At 44.7% G+C, this 20,529-nt stretch overlaps 5 non-coding genes across 5 annotated transcripts; all 5 read left to right on the top strand.

Annotated features, from left to right (window-relative positions):
• Positions 1-545: 545 nt before the first annotated feature.
• LOC141229190 (U2 spliceosomal RNA) lies at positions 546-736 on the top strand. The gene has a single exon (XR_012295920.1). It is a non-coding gene; the product is annotated as a U2 spliceosomal RNA (small nuclear RNA).
• A 6,169-nt stretch (positions 737-6,905) lies between these two features.
• LOC141229142 (U2 spliceosomal RNA) lies at positions 6,906-7,095 on the top strand. Its single transcript, XR_012295892.1, has one exon. It is a non-coding gene; the product is annotated as a U2 spliceosomal RNA (small nuclear RNA).
• Positions 7,096-13,694: 6,599 nt separating this feature from the next.
• On the top strand, positions 13,695-13,883 carry LOC141229141 (U2 spliceosomal RNA). Its single transcript, XR_012295891.1, has one exon. It is a non-coding gene; the product is annotated as a U2 spliceosomal RNA (small nuclear RNA).
• Positions 13,884-14,992: 1,109 nt separating this feature from the next.
• Positions 14,993-15,183, top strand: LOC141229126 (U2 spliceosomal RNA). The gene has a single exon (XR_012295878.1). It is a non-coding gene; the product is annotated as a U2 spliceosomal RNA (small nuclear RNA).
• Positions 15,184-16,292: 1,109 nt separating this feature from the next.
• LOC141229048 (U2 spliceosomal RNA) lies at positions 16,293-16,483 on the top strand. The gene has a single exon (XR_012295802.1). It is a non-coding gene; the product is annotated as a U2 spliceosomal RNA (small nuclear RNA).
• Positions 16,484-20,529: the final 4,046 nt, after the last annotated feature.

Here is a 20,529-nt window from a genome sequence, read left to right as displayed (position 1 = left end):
AAGTTTGGTTGATTAGTCTGTGGCATTCTGTTAAACTGTTGCTTATGGCGGTCTCTGTGAGCTTCTCAGCGACATTCAGCCAGCCAGGTATCCTGCCTGCAGTAGATGGAATGTGGCAATGGAACGCTGGCTGCGCGTGTCATAATAGGCTCTGAGCCTTTATATACCTGCGCACAGCAGCAGCCACCTTCAGTCTGCTGCTGGACAGCCAGCAGCAGCAGGAGAGGTAAGTAATCAGCAGCCCTCCTGCTAAGGGTAGACAGCTGCTCGTTCCACCCCACCCCCCGCCTTAATTGGTTCTCCTCCCTTCCAACGATGTTGAGGCGGGTGGGAACAGCAGGGGGTGAGGGTGCTGTGTTTAAAGAGGTGGAGTTATGCAGATCTAAAACGCGTGGATTGCAGCAGCAGCAAGCCGAAAAGTGCAGGCATGTAAGGGATCTAGAGGTTGACAACATGTCTTCTTAACGGGAGTCCAGGAGCTCATCTCCACAAATGGACTCTTCAGGATCCTTGGGTGGCTCCGTAGTTCGAAACCAATTCTGGTTATCGCTTCTCGGCCTTTTGGCTAAGATCAAGTGTAGTATCTGTTCTTATCAGTTTAATATCTGATACGTCCCCTATCTGGGGACCATATATTAAATGGATTTTTAGAACAGGGAGATGGAAAAAGAGCTTGCTCTGTCCACTCCACGCATTGACCTGGTATTGCAGTATCTCCAGGACCGGTGCACCCCTTCTTTAATGCAGTTTCTAAAATCAGAAAGTATTGAATTCAATGTTTTTTGTTCATTTTGCTTGTTTGTCGGATTTTGGGATGGACTCTTTGGCTTTGCTTTTCTTCTCCTCATTGGATTTTTCATGTTCAAAGTTGCAGAAGCCAGATGACAAGCTCATTTTGGTTCAACTTCAGCAACTGTGCATTGCATTGCCATGTAATGTAACGCAATGCTATCTTTCTAGCTCTCCCTCTTTACTTCCTTTTGGATAAACAGACATATTAGGCAAGCATTTTGGAGCTTTCACCTAAATAACTACAGGTGGTGAGATAAGCTGCACAATATAATTGACCTTTCAGTATATTGTTGCACACACACCATCTATTTAGCAAATGCCCTTGTTATCAACAGCAGCCTTTTAAACTCACCTGAGCTAACAGGTATGTGCGCTGGTTACTCTGCTGCGCTTAAAATTTCTTTTTTGGTTTGCTACAATGCCTTTTCTGAAACGTTGTCTCCCTCTGCTGGAACACTGACTTCTTTCAATTAATGCCTGCAGACTATAAAAGAGAACCCAACCCAAAAAGTTTGGTTGATTAGTCTGTGGCATTCTGTTAAACTGTTGCTTATGGCGGTCTCTGTGAGCTTCTCAGCGACATTCAGCCAGCCAGGTATCCTGCCTGCAGTAGATGGAATGTGGCAATGGAACGCTGGCTGCGCGTGTCATAATAGGCTCTGAGCCTTTATATACCTGCGCACAGCAGCAGCCACCTTCAGTCTGCTGCTGGACAGCCAGCAGCAGCAGGAGAGGTAAGTAATCAGCAGCCCTCCTGCTAAGGGTAGACAGCTGCTCGTTCCACCCCACCCCCCGCCTTAATTGGTTCTCCTCCCTTCCAACGGTGTTGAGGCGGGTGGGAACAGCAGGGGGTGAGGGTGCTGTGTTTAAAGAGGTGGAGTTATGCAGATCTATAACGCGTGGATTGCAGCAGCAGCAAGCCGAAAAGTGCAGGCATGTAAGGGATCTAGAGGTTGACAACATGTCTTCTTAACGGGAGTCCAGGAGCTCATCTCCACAAATGGACTCTTCAGGATCCTTGGGTGGCTCGGTAGTTCGAAACCAATTCTGGTTATCGCTTCTCGGCCTTTTGGCACGATCTATCAGGTTTACCTGTGTGGTCTTGCCTGTGAGGTGCTCTTGGTACCCTTTCTCTCGGCCTGGGGGGATCGTTCCTCTTCGGAGGGACTTAACCCCCCTGCTGCTATTGGGAGGAAGGATTAGTCCGGGAGCAACGGGAAGGGATCCCATGAAGGCTTGCGCCTTTCAGAGAGAAGAGTCGGTACGTTCCTGAGTGAAGGATGCCGGCAACGCTCACATATTCATCGGGTGATGCCCGGATGCGGAACACCGTGAGGATTGAAGTTGGAGCAGCATCGAGGATGGAGAAGAATTTGGACTACATCTGCCATAGGATTCTTCTTGGAGTTCTGGAGTTTCGGCGGGAAGACATATTCTGCTTCCAGGACAACGAGTACAAGGGGACATACACCATCACCTTCAAGAGCCAGGGATGCTGTCAGCAACTCGTACAAAAGGTAAACGAGAAAAACTACTTAGATGAATTGGATGGACTAACCTTTTGTCTCTTGTATGCTTATGACGAGATCCCCATCGTGGTGCATTTCCCGAACCCCTTTGTGGAAGCTGCAGACATCTCGACCTACCTTACCCGCTATTGTGATGATCTGAGATACCTGGGTTCTGTGAAGAACGCGGTAGGCTTCTGGTGCGGCAAGAGAAGGTATATGGCCCGTCTAAAGACGGACCTTAGTGGAGTGGGAGGAATGCTACACCCTCCCTCAACCTTCGTAATCGGTAAGAGCAGAGGCTACTTATTTTATCCTGGAATGCCAGTATGTTGCAGGAACTGTGGACAAATGGGTCATACCCAAACGTCCTGCACGGGCAGGAAAGTAGACCGCTGCAATAATTGCAGCTGTTACGGACATTTAATGAAGGACTGTCCCGCTGGGAGGAAATGTAATCTCTGCGGTGAGGCGGGGCACATGTTCCGAGGATGCCCCAACAGGACCAGGACCAGGACCTACGCAGAAGCTGCATCTTCTGAAGCTGAGCCGATGCGCCCACCGGTCTTCACTGGCAGGCCGGCGTCGGAGGGCGGTTCGAAGGGCGAGAAGGCTGGGATGGAGCAGGGAGCCGGAGGCCCCTCTGTGGCGGCACCTGCATCGAAGTCCCTTAACGATGGGCGGACCTCGCATGGACCGGAGCGGGGGGGTCCTCCTTCTGGGAGGGTATCCTCCGTATCGATGGTTCCCGATACCGATCCTGTTGGGCTGGAGGGTGGTGCCCCTGTGCGGTTGGCTACAGGGGACCACGCAGCGATGGCCTCAGGATCTTCCAGGGCGATTAGCCAGCCAGATGAGGGGGCTTTGCTTCTAGGTGGCGAACATCAGGAAATCTGTGTTGCTGATCTTGTCCTGATGGACCAGTCTCCCCCCCTGGAGGAGGTGGAGGAAGAGGAGGACTGCACCAGTGACCTAGTGGAGTCTGCCCCGAAAAAGAGACGGAATGTCGAAGCCCCAGCGTCTCCTGGAATGTGGCTGGGAACCGTGACCTACGAGGGGGCAACCGCCGGCTCACAGAATATCGAGTCGTTTGGGTCCTCTAGCCCGGATGTCCTGGAGCAATTTGATATACAGGGCTTTGAGTCAGGTGTCCTCATGGAAGATCCACCACCCTGACCTATGAATGCCCACATTAAGACTTGTCTCACTGAATGTGAGGTCATTAAAGAGCCCAGTTCGTATGGCTGCTCTATTCAAGTATTTAGAAACCACTGACTTTGACATATGTTTATTACAGGAATGCGGGATACAACATGCACTAAATTATAATGATATCAAGACAGATTGGAGACTGGGGCCCTCCATCTGGTCTGGCTCCAATGACAACAAGTCAGCGGGGGTGGGCTTCCTCTGTCGTGGGAGAAATATTACTATAAATGCTGTCACAGAAATAGTACCAGGCAGAGTGGTTTTAGTGCATTTTAAATTTAATGGTTTTACCCTACGTGTAATGAATATTTATGCTCCCCTTGATAAGCAAGAGAGAATTAATTTATTTGGGATATTGCCATTGTACTGTACTGGGTCATCTCCCCTGATCGTAGGGGGTGATTTTAATTGTCTTTGTGCTAGTGAACAACGAGCAGGGGGTGACCCTTTACGCAAATTGGATAAGTCATGTCATCTATTGAAAGATTTTATAACTGATTTTAAATTATGCGATGCGTGGAGGTCACTCCTGCCGACGGACCCTGATTATACGTGGTCCGGAAGAGGGGTGTCCTCCAGGATCGATTTTATTTTCCTATCAGATGATTTTAACCCTGTAAAATGTGTTTTAACATCAAATATATTTTCTGACCATAAGGGCTTGGAGGTGCATCTAGAATACCGGGATGAACAGAGGGTCAACAGGGGCCTCTGGCGTCTAAGTACATACCTGCTGGAGGACCCTCTGATTCGACAAGACTTTGGTAAAGCCTATCAAGCCTGGCGGCGACAAAAACCTTCTGATGCCCCTATGGCAACCTGGTGGGAAAATTTGAAAAAAAAAGTCAGAATGTTTTTTATAAAAGCAGGGAGACGTAAAGCTAGAGAGAAAAAAAGATGTTTTAGTGATCTTAACACCAAACTACAAACACTTTTTAAATTCAAAGAGCTAGGGGTGGAGGTGGGAGATGATATTGCTAGCCTAAAAACTGAAATCCAGAACTGCATAGACACAAAGGGGAAAGAGATTATTTTTAACTCTAGAGTGCAGCACTTGGAGGAGGGGGAGAAGTGCTCTCGCTTCTTCTTCAAAAAAGTCATGGATAAAAGAGAAGTGATCACAAATCTAGAGGGTGAAACATCTATGCAGGGAATGTTGAATGCTACTTTTAACTTTTATAAGCATCTTTTTAGTAAAAAGTGTATAGATGAGTCCTTTTTATCTGATGCTCTTAATGATCTCGATTTTAAGTTAAATTTTACAGACCAGGAGTTTTTAGAACGCGATATTGTTTTAGAGGAATTATTTTATGTTTTTAAAAGTTTCTCTAAGGGTAAAGCACCTGGGTGTGATGGACTACCTGTAGAATTTTACCTTACTTTTTGGGACATTTTAAAAGAGGACCTTTTTATGCTTTTTAAAGAATTTTTTATTTGTGAACAGTTGCCATTTTCGTGGAGGAGAGGAGTGGTGTCTTTGATATATAAAAAAGGTGACCGCAGTACTCTAGCGAATTGGAGACCCATAACTCTCCTAAATGTTGATTACAAGGTACTTGCTAAGGTGGTTGCAGACCGGCTCAGGAGTGTCATTGCCAAACTAATCCAGCCTGAGCAGGTTTGTAGTGTACCAGGCAGAAGTATTTCAGAGGTTTTAAACGTATTAAGGGATGTAATTTGGTATTCCAGAGACCGGGGTCAAAATGTAGCTCTTTTAGCCCTAGATTTTGAAAAAGCTTTCGATAGAGTCTCTCATAGATTTCTTTTTAGAGTTTTAAAAAGAATGGGTATCCCTAATATGCTTTTAAATTGTATTAAGATTTTATATAAAAATTGTTTTAGTCAAATTTCTCTTAATGGCTTTTTAACAGATGGAGTTCCCCTTGAGTCCGGAGTGAAGCAGGGATGCCCCTTGTCGCCCATCCTGTTCATCTGCGCCATGGAGCCCCTGCTGAGCGCAATAAGGAAAGACAAAGTGATTAGAGGGGTTCCTGTTCCAGGCGGAGGTGGCAGTGATGTGAGAGTCTTTGGCTACATGGATGACGTGACGGTTGTGTGCGTGGACCCTGCTTCCCTCCGGAGGGCGGTGTTGCGCATTGATTTTTTTTCCCAGGCATCCGGTTTTAAACTTAATTTAAATAAATCTGAATGTCTGACTTTGGGATCCTGGGACACCGCCCAACTCCCGCAGCTCACTATAAAACGAGACAATGTAAAAATTCTTGGAGTTGTTTTTAACGAGGAGAATGTGGGAACTCAAAGCTGGGAGAATGTCATAGAAAAAATGTCAAAGAAAATATCATTTTGGGGTTTGAGGTCCCTAACAATGGAGGGGAAAATTTTAATTATAAAATCAGTGTTGTTACCCCTCATACTGTATATAGCTATGGTGTACCCCCCCTCTGATGTTTTAATTAAAAAAATGACTAGGATGATCTTTATGTTTTTATGGAACTCCAAAATGGAAAAATTAAGGCGAGAAATAATGAGGAAGAATAAAATGAAAGGCGGAAGGGATGTCCCCGATTTACATATTTATTTGCATTTAAATTATTTCTGCTTTTGTTTCAAACATTTTAATGGTAATAGTGCGCTAAGTTATTTTTTAAAATATACTTGTGGGATGATTTTTAAAAGATGGTTTAAGTTGTCGTTGAATTCCCCTGTTTTACTATGCCCCCCCAAACACCAAGCAATCTTAGAAAAGACTGTTCGATTTTATAGCCTTGGTGATTTTAATATGGACATTTTTAAAGACCGCAAGAAGCTTTTATCTTTTCTGAGGAGGAATGAAGATGTGACCCCCATAGTAAATTTCTCAGAAGAGAGGTCGAAGCAAGTTTGGAAGAATGTCTTCGGGAAATTCTTAGCAAATGGACATAAGGACATCGCATGGATGGTGGTCCACCAGTGCCTCCCCACCAGAGAGTTTCAACACAGGAGAGGCCTGGTGGCCAGAGCAAAATGCCCCAGAGACTCATGTGTTTATGACGAAACCACCTTGCACCTTATGTGGAATTGCCCATTTGCACAGGAACTTTGGCACAAAGTTGGGATTCTTTTAAAATGGACTTGCGGTTTAAGAGATTTTAACCATGAATATGTTTTATATGGCCTTTTTAAATGTCCGACCCCTCAACAGTATTGTATATGTTGGTGTATGATTAACTGTTTTAAAGACGCCCTTTGGAAGGCACGCAATATTTTACTTTTTAAACGTGATGCTATTTCTGTGAAGGATTGTCTTAAAATTGCTTTTAGCCAGATGTATATTTATTACTTGAGGGATGTCAAATGTATTGGGAGGAGGGATGCTAATCGTATATGGGGTTTTTATGGGTGGAATTCTGTGTTTTAATAATGTACTGTTTGTGTTGTTGTTTTTGATTGTAAACCATCTTTTACGCACTTAATAAATTATGTTGAAACCTGATCTGTTCTTATCAGTTTAATATCTGATACGTCCCCTATCTGGGGACCATATATTAAATGGATTTTTAGAACAGGGAGATGGAAAAAGAGCTTGCTCTGTCCACTCCACGCATTGACCTGGTATTGCAGTATCTCCAGGACCGGTGCACCCCTTCTTTAATGCAGTTTCTAAAATCAGAAAGTATTGAATTCAATGTTTTTTGTTCATTTTGCTTGTTTGTCGGATTTTGGGATGGACTCTTTGGCTTTGCTTTTCTTCTCCTCATTGGATTTTTCATGTTCAAAGTTGCAGAAGCCAGATGACAAGCTCATTTTGGTTCAACTTCAGCAACTGTGCATTGCATTGCCATGTAATGTAACGCAATGCTATCTTTCTAGCTCTCCCTCTTTACTTCCTTTTGGATAAACAGACATATTAGGCAAGCATTTTGGAGCTTTCACCTAAATAACTACAGGTGGTGAGATAAGCTGCACAATATAATTGACCTTTCAGTATATTGTTGCACACACACCATCTATTTAGCAAATGCCCTTGTTATCAACAGCAGCCTTTTAAACTCACCTGAGCTAACAGGTATGTGCGCTGGTTACTCTGCTGCGCTTAAAATTTCTTTTTTGGTTTGCTACAATGCCTTTTCTGAAACGTTGTCTCCCTCTGCTGGAACACTGACTTCTTTCAAATAATGCCTGCAGACTATAAAAGAGAACCCAACCCAAAAAGTTTGGTTGATTAGTCTGTGGCATTCTGTTAAACTGTTGCTTATGGCGGTCTCTGTGAGCTTCTCAGCGACATTCAGCCAGCCAGGTATCCTGCCTGCAGTAGATGGAATGTGGCAATGGAACGCTGGCTGCGCGTGTCATAATAGGCTCTGAGCCTTTATATACCTGCGCACAGCAGCAGCCACCTTCAGTCTGCTGCTGGACAGCCAGCAGCAGCAGGAGAGGTAAGTAATCAGCAGCCCTCCTGCTAAGGGTAGACAGCTGCTCGTTCCACCCCACCCCCCGCCTTAATTGGTTCTCCTCCCTTCCAACGGTGTTGAGGCGGGTGGGAACAGCAGGGGGTGAGGGTGCTGTGTTTAAAGAGGTGGAGTTATGCAGATCTAAAACGCGTGGATTGCAGCAGCAGCAAGCCGAAAAGTGCAGGCATGTAAGGGATCTAGAGGTTGACAACATGTCTTCTTAACGGGAGTCCAGGAGCTCATCTCCACAAATGGACTCTTCAGGATCCTTGGGTGGCTCCGTAGTTCGAAACCAATTCTGGTTATCGCTTCTCGGCCTTTTGGCTAGGATCAGGTACAGTGATCTAACGGTTGCTGCCTTGGTCTCGGCTAGGAGGTGCCTGGGGTACCCGACTTGTTGGCCTTGGGGGATCGCTCTCTCTTAACGGAGGGAGCTTCACCCCCTTGCAGCTATTGGCAGGTCGGCTTAGTCCCCGGACAACGGGGAGCGATCGTGTCTTGTCTTCGGGGCGATCCGAGGAAATAAGGGCGTTTTCCTTTGCTGAGCTTTATCGCTTAGTGGGCTGTGTAAGTTCTTGGGGTACCCCTCCCTCGGTCTTGAGTTTGTTCCTGCTTTTGTGGGATTCATTCCCTTGTTACTATTGGGGGAGGGCTTAGTCCCTGAGGGCCGAAAATGCCTTTTTCTTTTGGATTTGCGGTGGGGGAGACTCCACTGCGACAGTCCATTAGAATCATGGTGGATGAATGCCAGCGCCATGAGAAGAATCTGCAGTACATCGTGCATGAGATTCTTTTTGGGTTCTTCCACCTGGAGCGAGATAAGATCCTGTGTCTTTACGATCAGGAACTCCGTGGGCGATATACCATTTCCTTTATGGCTAAATTATGCTGTGATAATATCCATGCAGCACTGATGGTTGCGGACAAGGACGATGAGAGACTGAACGGGCTGAGCTTTGACTTCCTGTACGGTGAAGAGGAAGTACCCTTGGTGATCTTCATGTACAGCCCATTCGTCTCTGAGGGCGATATCGAAACCTTTTTGAAGCGTTACTGCAAGTCAGTGCGCTTCTCACATGATATCCTCAACTCCCAGCGCTTCTGGAATGGGAAGAGGAAATACCTGGTGAAGTTCCATCCAGATCAGAGCGGCATTGGTGGTCTTCACCACCCGCCTGCTAATTTTGCCATTGGTAATGTCAGGGGATTCCTACGCTACCCAGGAATGCCCCTTCAATGCCGGAATTGTCATGAATATGGGCATACACGAGAAAATTGTACAAGGGCTCATGTAGTCTTTTGCAACAAGTGCGTTAAGAGTGGGCACACCTCCGCTACGTGTGACTCTGAGATCGTATGTAACCTATGTGGGAAGGCAGGTCACGCCTTCAGGAATTGTCCGAGCAAAAAGTCAAAAACATATGACATGTTTAAGTCAGGTCAACTGACTATCCAAGAATACTTCGGAGGGAGTATTACTACACCTGCCCCTGGACCTGGGTTGGCGCACGCTGACGGGTCCGGACCAAATCCTTCAACGGCTCCGCCAGAGGGCCCGCTGGTAGTTCCACAGAAGGACGGTCGTAGGGGCTCCATAAGATTAACCGAGGGTTCGCTCTCTGTGGAATTGATCGATGTTCTGGCTCTAGATGTTGCCGTATCTCAGAGTCAAGAGGAAGGGTCCTCATCCAGCATGAATGCACCACCGGCATTATGTGGAACTGAGGAGACCTCTAGTACCCCGATTAAGCAAGCACCCAGATTCGCCACACCATCATCGGTGATCTTGAGTAAGGGCAAAAAGGGTACGCTCCTTAATCGATCAACCAGTGTGTCGGAAAGAGAGACCTCTAGGGCGTGAAGTAAAAAGGACCCGGCTAAGACCCAGTCGAGCCCTGGTCCTCGAACCAGAAGTCGCAGTAGTTCCGTGACCAGACCAGAGGACAAGACGACCCAGAGGGATGACACCCGTTCCATAGACCAGACCGCCATGAGGACTGCAGATGCACAGGACTTGGAAAAGATGGACAGCTCCCAGCCTCTGAAAAGGCAACGGGAGGACGTAAAGCAACCTGATATCCAAAGAAAACACGGATGTCGAGGTCCAGATGAGGAGCCAAAAGTGGATGATGCCTTTTTGCCTGCTTCAGATCCCGGTAATATTAAACAAATCCTGACCCCTGGAGATGCGGAGGAGGAGGTGCCGTGTATTGACTTCTTCCCATCTTCAGATCCTGATTCTTCTTAATGTCTGTTCCTCTTAAAATCTCCTCACTAAATGTGAGGTCCCTAAAGAGCCCTACACGTAGGGCTGCTTTATTTTCTTATTTAGAGACATTGGACTTTGATTTCTGCTTTCTACAAGAATGTGGTATACAGAGTAATTTAAATTATAAGGACTTAAAAGAAGACTGGAAACTGGGCGCTTCTGTGTGGTCCGGTGCTAATGACTGTCGTGCTGCCGGAGTTGGACTACTTTGCCGTGGACATTCTACCATCATTCAATCTGTGACTGAAATTATACCTGGCAGAGCTATTTTAATACATCTTGTTTTTAATGGACTTTCTTTACGTTTATTAAATGTGTACGCTCCTCCTGGGAAGCAGGAAAGGGCGGATTTACTTGAAATATTGCCATTATTTTGTGTTGGGTCAACCCCCCTGCTAGTGGGAGGAGATTTTAATTGTTTACGTGATGGGGAATCCCGGCAGGGTGGGGATGTGAATCGTAAAGACCGTACCTCCTATTTGTTGAAAAGTTTAATTGATGATTTTAGATTACAGGACTGCTGGAAGGAGCTATTGCCGGCGGATCCAGGTGTTACATGGTCCAATGGAAGAGTTTCTTCTAGAATTGATTTCATATTTGCTTCTACTGCCTTTAAACCTTGTAAATGTTTTCTTTTATCTAATTTATTCTCTGATCATAAAGTTTTATCTGTGTTTTTAGAGTTAGCAGGGGAACAAAATACCTCAAGAGGCCCATGGAGATTAAATACAACTCTCCTAGAGGATATTGATATTCAAAAGAGGTTTGTGCAGGCCTACCAGTGCTGGCAATCAAAGAGAGACCCCCGCGCCTCGATGCTGGATTGGTGGGAGAGCATTAAACCTAAGATTAAATTATTTTTTATTAAGGCAGGGAAAATGAAAGCAAAAAAGAAAAAGCAGTGGTTTTATGTTTTTAATATGAGATTACAAGTACTCTTTAAACTAAAAGAAGTTGGTATTGATGTGGATGATGATATTGCAAATCTTAAGTCTGAAATAAAAAATGCTCTTAATGAAAAAGGAAAACAAATAATTTTTAACTCCCATGTACAGCACCTGGAGGAAGGAGAGAAATGCTCCCGATTCTTCTTCAAAAAGGTAATGGGGAGGAGGAACGCAAGCCTAAATCTTGAAGGTGAAAATGATATTAAGGGTATGTTAGGAAAAGCTTTTAATTTTTATCAACTTCTTTTTAACACTAAAGTTATAGATCCATCCTTTTTAGAGTATGCTATTAATTCCCTTGATTTTAAGTTAGATATTTTAGACCAGGGTATTTTATCTAGGGATCTCACCAGTGAGGAACTTTTACAGATTTTTAAAAGTTTCTCCAGTGGGAAAGCCCCTGGGGAAGACGGTCTACCGATTGAGTTTTATCTGACTTTTTGGGGAATTTTAAAGAACGATATGTTTTTATTGTTTAAAGAAGCTTTTAATACTAATAAATTACCCCCATCTTGGAGGAGAGGTCTGGTATCTTTAATATATAAAAAAGGGGATAGGAGCCAACTTAAAAACTGGCGGCCTATTACGCTTTTAAACCTTGATTATAAAATTTTAGCTAAACTTATTGCAGTCCGTTTAAAACCCTTTATAGCCAAATTAATTCACCCTAACCAGGTATGTGGTGTTCCCGGAAGAACCATAGCTGAGTCCCTCAACATAATTAGGGATACCATATGGTATTCAAAAGAGAGAAGTCAAAACCTTGCTATTTTATCCTTAGACTTTGAAAAAGCTTTTGACAGGGTATCGCATGAATTTCTTTTTATGGTTCTTAAAAAAATGGCGTTTCCAGAGAAAATTTTAACCCGCATTATGCTTTTATATCATTCTTGTTTTAGCCAAATTTCTGTAAATGGGTTTTTAACGAAGGGGGTTCCTCTATTATCAGGGGTGAAACAAGGGTGCCCTCTCTCACCACTGCTCTTTATCTGTGTTATGGAACCACTATTAACCATACTGAGAAAAGATAAAGTAATTAAAGGGGTACCTATTCCCGGGAGTAGGGGTATGCAACTTAAAGCCCTAAGTTACATGGATGTTGTTACCATACTATGTCCAGATTCCACATCTCTGAGGAGGGTATTGAGAAACACACAATTTTTCTGTGAAGCCTCAGGTTTTAAATTAAATATAGATAAATGTGACTGTTTTAATGTGGGGGGATGGGACTCCTCTTTGACCCCTGGGATAGTGATACAGAAAAATCACATAAAAATTTTAGGAATTATTTTTAACCAAGACAATGAGGGGGACCCTAACTGGGACTCTGCAATGGATAAAATTGAATAAAAGATCTCATTGTGGAATTTAAGGAACCTTAGTATGGAAGGTAAAATTTTAATTATTAAAGCCGTTTTAATTCCCATTATGTTGTATGTTGCAATGGTGTTTCCCCCTTCCAATTTACAAATCAAGAAAGTAACAAGAATTGTTTTTATGTTTTTATGGGGTTCAAAAATGGAAAAGTTAAAAAGAGATCTGATGTACAAATGTAAATCTAATAGAGGTAAAGATGTACCCAATTTTTTTACCTTTTTCCATATAAAGTATTTCTGCTTCTGTTTTAAGGTTTTTAAATCTGATGGCATTTTTAGTTATTTTTTAAAATATGCAGCAGGAATGATTTTTAAAAGGTGGTTTAGCCTACCTTTAAGTTCTCCTGTGCTCCTGTGCCCACCTAAACAGTATGTGATACTTGAGAAAACGGTCAGGCTTTTAGGTCTCCAGGAATTGGAGCCTGATATATTGGGGGACCAAAGGAAGGTATCTATTGCTTGCAGACACTCTGAGGACACAATTCCTGTCTCCAATTTTTCACAGGCAAGGTCCAAAACGGTGTGGCGAAATGTGTACGGGAAATATCTTGCAAATGTACACAAGGACCTTGCCTGGGCTATCGTCCACCAGTGCCTCCCTACCCGTGAGTTTCAACATAGGCGGGGGCTGGTGGCGAGAGCCAAATGTCCAAGAGATATATGCGGGGAAAGTGAGTCTGTATTGCATCTCTTTTGGAATTGTCCTTTTGCACAGGAGGTTTGGAGAAAGGTAGGCCCACTTTTAAAATGGGCATGTGGCCTGAAAGATTTTAATCACTTTTATGTCTTTTATGGTCTTTTTAAGTGTCCAAATTTTAAACAATTCCGAGTTGCCTGGATTATTATTAATTGTTTTAAAAATGCCATGTGGAAAGTTAGAAATATTTTACTCTTCAAACATGATCATATTGATTCAACAGACTGTATAAAAATTGCTTTAAGTGAAATGTATATTTACTATCTCAGAGATAAAAAACTGTATGGAGCAAAAGAAGCGGCTTCTATGTGGTGTGTACAATTATGGAACACAATTAGTGGTAATTAAATAAACCCAAGTACATCTGTAATTATGATTTTCTTAATTGTTACAATGGTTTTATGATGGTAAATTGTGTTTTTACAAAAAACTTGAATTGATTATTATCATGTTTTATCATTTTATTGTAATGTTATAAATGTTCTTTTTTAAAACCTTTGTAAATATACTTTTGAATCAATAAAATTGCGTTGAAACCTTATCTGTTCTTATCAGTTTAATATCTGATACGTCCCCTATCTGGGGACCATATATTAAATGGATTTTTAGAACAGGGAGATGGAAAAAGAGCTTGCTCTGTCCACTCCACGCATTGACCTGGTATTGCAGTATCTCCAGGACCGGTGCACCCCTTCTTTAATGCAGTTTCTAAAATCAGAAAGTATTGAATTCAATGTTTTTTGTTCATTTTGCTTGTTTGTCGGATTTTGGGATGGACTCTTTGGCTTTGCTTTTCTTCTCCTCATTGGATTTTTCATGTTCAAAGTTGCAGAAGCCAGATGACAAGCTCATTTTGGTTCAACTTCAGCAACTGTGCATTGCATTGCCATGTAATGTAACGCAATGCTATCTTTCTAGCTCTCCCTCTTTACTTCCTTTTGGATAAACAGACATATTAGGCAAGCATTTTGGAGCTTTCACCTAAATAACTACAGGTGGTGAGATAAGCTGCACAATATAATTGACCTTTCAGTATATTGTTGCACACACACCATCTATTTAGCAAATGCCCTTGTTATCAACAGCAGCCTTTTAAACTCACCTGAGCTAACAGGTATGTGCGCTGGTTACTCTGCTGCGCTTAAAATTTCTTTTTTGGTTTGCTACAATGCCTTTTCTGAAACGTTGTCTCCCTCTGCTGGAACACTGACTTCTTTCAATTAATGCCTGCAGACTATAAAAGAGAACCCAACCCAAAAAGTTTGGTTGATTAGTCTGTGGCATTCTGTTAAACTGTTGCTTATGGCGGTCTCTGTGAGCTTCTCAGCGACATTCAGCCAGCCAGGTATCCTGCCTGCAGTAGATGGAATGTGGCAATGGAACGCTGGCTGCGCGTGTCATAATAGGCTCTGAGCCTTTATATACCTGCGCACAGCAGCAGCCACCTTCAGTCTGCTGCTGGACAGCCAGCAGCAGCAGGAGAGGTAAGTAATCAGCAGCCCTCCTGCTAAGGGTAGACAGCTGCTCGTTCCACCCCACCCCCCGCCTTCATTGGTTCTCCTCCCTTCCAACGGTGTTGAGGCGGGTGGGAACAGCAGGGGGTGAGGGTGCTGTGTTTAAAGAGGTGGAGTTATGCAGATCTAAAATGCGTGGATTGCAGCAGCAGCAAGCCGAAAAGTGCAGGCATGTTAGGGATCTAGAGGTTGACAACATGTCTTCTTAACGGGAGTCCAGGAGCTCATCTCAACAAATGGACTCTTCAGGATCCTTGGGTGGCTCCGTAGTTCGAAACCAATTCTGGTTATCGCTTCTCGGCCTTTTGGCTAAGATCAAATGTAGTATCTGTTCTTATCAGTTTAATATCTGATACATCCCCTATCTGGGGACCATATATTAAATGGATTTTTAGAACAGGGAGATGGAAAAAGAGCTTGCTCTGTCCACTCCACGCATTGACCTGGTATTGCAGTATCTCCAGGACCGGTGCACCCCTTCTTTAATGCAGTTTCTAAAATCAGAAAGTATTGAATTCAATGTTTTTTGTTCATTTTGCTTGTTTGTCGGATTTTGGGATGGACTCTTTGGCTTTGCTTTTCTTCTCCTCATTGGATTTTTCATGTTCAAAGTTGCAGAAGCCAGATGACAAGCTCATTTTGGTTCAACTTCAGCAACTGTGCATTGCATTGCCATGTAATGTAACGCAATGCTATCTTTCTAGCTCTCCCTCTTTAATTCCTTTTGGATAAACAGACATATTAGGCAAGCATTTTGGAGCTTTCACCTAAATAACTACAGGTGGTGAGATAAGCTGCACAATATAATTGACCTTTCAGTATATTGTTGCACACACACCATCTATTTAGCAAATGCCCTTGTTATCAACAGCAGCCTTTTAAACTCACCTGAGCTAACAGGTATGTGCGCTGGTTACTCTGCTGCGCTTAAAATTTCTTTTTTGGTTTGCTACAATGCCTTTTCTGAAACGTTGTCTCCCTCTGCTGGAACACTGACTTCTTTCAATTAATGCCTGCAGACTATAAAAGAGAACCCAACCCAAAAAGTTTGGTTGATTAGTCTGTGGCATTCTGTTAAACTGTTGCTTATGGCGGTCTCTGTGAGCTTCTCAGCGACATTCAGCCAGCCAGGTATCCTGCCTGCAGTAGATGGAATGTGGCAATGGAACGCTGGCTGCGCGTGTCATAATAGGCTCTGAGCCTTTATATACCTGCGCACAGCAGCAGCCACCTTCAGTCTGCTGCTGGACAGCCAGCAGCAGCAGGAGAGGTAAGTAATCAGCAGCCCTCCTGCTAAGGGTAGACAGCTGCTCGTTCCACCCCACCCCCCGCCTTAATTGGTTCTCCTCCCTTCCAACGGTGTTGAGGCGGGTGGGAACAGCAGGGGGTGAGGGTGCTGTGTTTAAAGAGGTGGAGTTATGCAGATCTAAAACGCGTGGATTGCAGCAGCAGCAAGCCGAAAAGTGCAGGCATGTAAGGGATCTAGAGGTTGACAACATGTCTTCTTAACGGGAGTCCAGGAGCTCATCTCCACAAATGGACTCTTCAGGATCCTTGGGTGGCTCCGTAGTTCGAAACCAATTCTGGTTATCGCTTCTCGGCCTTTTGGCTAAGATCAAGTGTAGTATCTGTTCTTATCAGTTTAATATCTGATACGTCCCCTATCTGGGGACCATATATTAAATGGATTTTTAGAACAGGGAGATGGAAAAAGAGCTTGCTCTGTCTACTCCACGCATTGACCTGGTATTGCAGTATCTCCAGGACCGGTGCACCCCTTCTTTAATGCAGTTTCTAAAATCAGAAAGTATTGAATTCAATGTTTTTTGTTCATTTTGCTTGTTTGTCGGATTTTGGGATGGACTCTTTGGCTTTGCTTTTCTTCTCCTCATTGGATTTTTCATGTTCAAAGTTGCAGAAGCCAGATGACAAGCTCATTTTGGTTCAACTTCAGCAACTGTGCATTGCATTGCCATGTAATGTAACGCAATGCTATCTTTCTAGCTCTCCCTCTTTACTTCCTTTTGGATAAACAGACATATTAGGCAAGCATTTTGGAGCTTTCACCTAAATAACTACAGGTGGTGAGATAAGCTGCACAATATAATTGACCTTTCAGTATATTGTTGCACACACATCATCTATTTAGCAAATGCCCTTGTTATCAACAGCAGCCTTTTAAACTCACCTGAGCTAACAGGTATGTGCGCTGGTTACTCTGCTGCGCTTAAAATTTCTTTTTTGGTTTGCTACAATGCCTTTTCTGAAACGTTGTCTCCCTCTGCTGGAACACTGACTTCTTTCAATTAATGCCTGCAGACTATAAAAGAGAACCCAACCCAAAAAGTTTGGTTGATTATTCTGTGGCATTCTGTTAAACTGTTGCTTATGGCGGTCTCTGTGAGCTTCTCAGCGACATTCAGCCAGCCAGGTATCCTGCCTGCAGTAGATGGAATGTGGCAATGGAACGCTGGCTGCGCGTGTCATAATAGGCTCTGAGCCTTTATATACCTGCGCACAGCAGCAGCCACCTTCAGTCTGCTGCTGGACAGCCAGCAGCAGCAGGAGAGGTAAGTAATCAGCAGCCCTCCTGCTAAGGGTAGACAGCTGCTCGTTCCACCCCACCCCCCGCCTTAATTGGTTCTCCTCCCTTCCAACGGTGTTGAGGCGGGTGGGAACAGCAGGGGGTGAGGGTGCTGTGTTTAAAGAGGTGGAGTTATGCAGATCTAAAACGCGTGGATTGCAGCAGCAGCAAGCCGAAAAGTGCAGGCATGTAAGGGATCTAGAGGTTGACAACATGTTTTCTTAACGGGAGTCCAGGAGCTCATCTCCACAAATGGACTCTTCAGGATCCTTGGGTGGCTCCGTAGTTCGAAACCAATTCTGGTTATCGCTTCTCGGCCTTTTGGCACGATCTATCAGGTTTACCTGTGTGGTCTTGCCTGTGAGGTGCTCTTGGTACCCTTTCTCTCGGCCTGGGGGGATCGTTCCTCTTCGGAGGGACTTAACCCCCCTGCTGCTATTGGGAGGAAGGATTAGTCCGGGAGCAACGGGAAGGGATCCCATGAAGGCTTGCGCCTTTCAGAGAGAAGAGTCGGTACGTTCCTGAGTGAAGGATGCCGGCAACGCTCACATATTCATCGGGTGATGCCCGGATGCGGAACACCGTGAGGATTGAAGTTGGAGCAGGATCGAGGACGGAGAAGAATTTGGACTACATCTGCCATAGGATTCTGCTTGGAGTTCTGGAGTTTCGGCGGGAAGACATATTCTGCTTCCAGGACAATGAGTACAAGGGGACTTACACCATCACCTTCAAGAGCCAGGGATGCTGTCACCAACTCGTACAAAAGGTAAATGAGAAAAACTACTTAGATGAAATGGATGGACTAACCTTTTGTCTCTTGTATGCCTATGACGAGATCCCTATCGTGGTGCATTTCCCGAACCCCTTTGTGGAAGCTGCAGACATCTCGACCTACCTTATCCGTTATTGTGACGATCTGAGATACCTGGGCACTGTGAAGAACGCGGTAGGCTTCTGGTGCGGCAAGAGGAGGTACATGGCCCGTCTAAAGAGGGACCCAAGCGGAGTGGGAGGAATGCTACACCCTCCCTCAACATTTGTGATCGGTAAGAGCAGAGGCTACTTATTTTACCCTGGAATGCCGGTATGTTGCAGGAACTGTGGACAAATGGGTCATACCCAAACGTCCTGCACGGGCAGGAAAGTAGACCGCTGCAATAATTGCAGCTGTTACGGACATTTAATGAAGGACTGTCCCGCTGGGAGGAAATGTAATCTTTGTGGTGAGGCGGGGCACATGTTCCGAGGATGCCCCAACAGGACCAGGACCAGGACCTACGCAGAAGCTGCATCTTCTGCAGCTGAGCCGATGCGCCCGCCGGTCTTCACTGGCGGGCCGGCGTCGGAGGGCGGTTCGAAGGGCGAGAAGGCTGGGATGGAGCAGGGAGCCGGAGGCCCCTCTGGGGCGGCCCCTGCATCGAAGTCCCTTAACGATGGGCGGACCTCGCATGGACCGGAGCGGAGGGGTCCTCCTTCTGGGAGGGTATCCTCCGTGTCGATGGTTCCCGATACCGATCCTGTTGGGCTGGAGGGTGGTGCCCCTGTGCGGTTGGCTACAGGGGACCACGCAGCGATGGCCTCAGGATCTTCCAGGGCGATTAGCCAGCCAGATGAGGGGGCTTTGCTTCTAGGTGGCGAACATCAGGGAATCTGTGTTGGTGATCTTATCCTGATGGACCAGTCTCTCCCCCTGGAGGAGGTGGAGGAAGAGGAGGACTGCACCAGTGACCTGGTGGAGTCTGCCCCGAAAAAGAGACGGAATGTCGAAGCCCCAGCGTCTCCTGGAATGTGGCTGGGAACCGTGACCTACGAGGGGGCAACCGCCAGCTCACAGAATATCGAGTCGTTTGGGTCCTCTAGCCCGGATGTTCTGGAGCAATTTGACATACAGGGCTTTGAGTCAGGTGTCCTCATGGAAGATCCACCACCCTGACCTATGAATGCCCACATTAAGACTTGTCTCACTGAATGTGAGGTCATTAAAGAGCCCAGTTCGTAGGGCTGCTCTATTTAAGTACTTAGAAACCACTGACTTTGACATATGTTTATTACAGGAATGCGGGATACAACATGCACTAAATTATAATGACATCAAGACAGATTGGAGACTGGGGCCCTCCATCTGGTCTGGCTCCAATGACAACAAGTCAGCGGGGGTGGGCTTCCTCTGTCGTGGGAGAAATATTACTATAAATACTGTCACAGAAATAGTACCAGGCAGAGTGGTTTTAGTGCATTTTAAATTTAATGGTTTTACCCTACGTGTAATGAATGTTTATGCTTCCCCCTGATAAGCAAGAGAGAATTAATTTATTTGGGATATTGCCATTGTACTGTACTGGGTCATCTCCCCTGATCGTAGGGGGTGATTTTAATTGTCTTTGTGCTAGTGAACAACGAGCGGGGGGTGACCCTTTACGCAAATTGGATAAGTCATGTCATCTATTGAAAGATTTTATAACTGATTTTAAATTATGCGATGCGTGGAGGTCACTTCTGCCGACGGACCCTGGTTATACGTGGTCCGGAAGAGGGGTGTCTTCCAGGATCGATTTTATTTTCCTATCAGATGATTTTAACCCTGTAAAATGTGTTTTAACATCAAATATATTTTCTGACCATAAGGGCTTGGAGGTGCACCTAGAATACCGGGATGAAAAGAGGGTCAACAGGGGCCTCTGGCGTCTAAGTACTTACCTGCTGGAGGACCCTCTGATTCGACAAGACTTTGGTAAAGCCTATCAAGTCTGGCGGCGACAAAAACCTTCTGATGCCCCTATGGTAACCTGGTGGGAAAATTTGAAAAAAAAAGTCAGAATGTTTTTTATAAAAGCAGGGAGACGTAAAGCTAGAGAGAAAAAAAGATGTTTTAGTGATCTTAACACCAAACTGCAAACACTTTTTAAGTTCAAAGAGCTAGAGGTGGAGGTGGGAGATGATATTGCTAGCCTAAAAACTGAAATCCAGAACTGCATAGACACAAAGGGGAAAGAGATTATTTTTAACTCTAGAGTGCAGCACTTGGAGGAGGGGGAGAAGTGCTCTCGCTTCTTCTTCAAAAAAGTCATGGATAAAAGAGAAGTGATCACAAATCTAGAGGGTGAAACATCTATGCAGGGAATGTTGAATGCTACTTTTAACTTTTATAAGCATCTTTTTAGTAAAAAGTGTATAGATGAGTCCTTTTTATCTGATGCTCTTAATGATCTTGATTTTAAGTTAAATTTTACAGACCAGGA

Source organism: Phyllobates terribilis, unplaced genomic scaffold, assembly GCF_046119375.1.
Source record: "Phyllobates terribilis strain yellow unplaced genomic scaffold, ASM4611937v1 Scaffold_455__1_contigs__length_1453912, whole genome shotgun sequence".
NCBI classification, from domain to species: domain Eukaryota; kingdom Metazoa; phylum Chordata; class Amphibia; order Anura; family Dendrobatidae; genus Phyllobates; species Phyllobates terribilis.
Note: the sequence above shows the minus strand (reverse complement) of the source record. Positions and strands in the feature narration are given on the sequence as shown.